General features: G+C 44.0%; 1 pseudogene; it reads left to right on the plus strand.

Moving 5' to 3' along the window:
* Positions 1 to 1,318: 1,318 nt before the first annotated feature.
* On the plus strand, positions 1,319 to 1,437 carry LOC112484474 (annotated as a pseudogene).
* The last annotated feature ends 296 nt before the right edge of the window (positions 1,438 to 1,733 follow it).

Here is a 1,733-nt window from a genome sequence, read left to right on the forward strand (position 1 = left end):
GTGATGCTTTGGCTTTTGAGTTCCCAAAGCCTAGACTGTCAAGGGAATGAAAAAATTCAGAGCATACTCAATGCATTGGGGGGAAAAATTGAGGATTCAAATCAAGGCCTCTTGTACTCAAAACTACAGAATGGTTTTTCATAGTAGAGGGGAGAAGAAGAGAGTCAGAGAGGAAATCAGGAGGTAGAGAGTTTGTGGATGTGAACATGAAAGGACCACATGGACAGGGGATGAGCCAACTTCTGCTCACCATACGGTTTCTATCTGTGCAAATGTTGTCCTTCACTTGCAACCAGGAGTTTTTGGGAAATGAGTCGTTGTCTGTGGGCTTCCCCTCTCTGTTTTAAGGGCTTTGCTGTCCTCTTGCTGTTGAGGAGTGAGGACCTTCTTCAACAGGGTCTCATGGGAATAATGCCCACTTGTGCCCCAAGGCTTGGCTTAGTCCCTGTGCGTTGTCCAGAGCATAGGGTAACTATATCAACAACTCCCACTTCCACATCCAAAAACATCTTGCCATGATAAAGGATTGCAGCCTTGATCCAAGTACCCAACATCCTCATTTAACATGTAACCCCATAAACTTGTCTCCTTAGAGTTTTTCTCCCAAGCCTCCAACCTGAACATGGGTAGGTGGTGGATCTGAGCCTTGGGGGGCAGGTACTGAAAACAGGAGGGACCATTCTCGTGCTGGGTGCTTTTCCATATATATCTCATTGAATCCCCACCACAGTCCTGACAGGTAGCATAATAAAACCAGTTTAACAGAGGAGAGAACTGGGGTTCGAAAAGCGAAAGTAACAGGTTCAAAGTCGTACTCCGAATGTTGGAAAAGTCCACACACCATGAAGATTCTTTACCTGCCAAGATGTTTTTAAACTCCAGACATCTCCTATCCCTCGGGGCAGTGATGGCATCTTCTCTTTTGTGTGCTGACCTTGCAATGCATTACACACAGCCCAGGTCTTGTCAAAGGAGGGTGAGTGCCATGCTTGGAAACTTGACCTGGACCAATTAACAGTGACAAGAACTGAACTGGAGCTGTAGGAGTGAGTCACTTACTAGCTCATGGTTTCCTGAGCAAGAGACAACCCCTAAGTTTCCACAACTATAAAATGGGGATAAGGTTATGTGCCTTGTAGGATTGTTGTGAGAGCCAAAGGAAATAACATTTGAAAAACAGAATTTCTGACACCTGGGGAAGGAATGGGAAGACTCAGAAAAATTTGTATTTTGTTGACTCCTTTTCCTGGCTGCACAACTTGATATTTCTATATCTGAGTTTCTTTGTGGGGTTGGGAGGATTAAGTAAAAAACTTTAGTCTACGGCCATGCCACCCTGAACATGCCCGATCTCATCTGATCTTGGAAGCTAAGCAGGGTCGGGCCTGGTTAGTACTTGGATGCGAGACCGCCTAGGAAGACCAGGTGCTATAGGCGTTAAAAAAATAAATAAAAATAAAAAACTTTAAATGATGGTGTTTGCCTCAGTACCATTAGACCCTTAACAAAGTGAATTTCCTGGTCCTTCTTCCCTTTTAATCCTAAATGATCAGTAGATGATTAATGGGATGGATGGATGGATGAATAAAATGGTACCTACAGGTTTTCCCAAAACACTGTGTCTGCTTTCACTTACATCTATTTTAGCACTCATAGAAAACCCCTGGGAGATGGATATGGTTTTTCCTGGTCTACAGATAAGGAAACCCAGAAACCAATGCTCAGTGAGGTTG

The sequence above is a fragment of the Pteropus alecto genome, unplaced genomic scaffold (assembly GCF_000325575.1).
Source record: "Pteropus alecto unplaced genomic scaffold, ASM32557v1 scaffold75, whole genome shotgun sequence".
Lineage (NCBI taxonomy): Eukaryota > Metazoa > Chordata > Mammalia > Chiroptera > Pteropodidae > Pteropus > Pteropus alecto.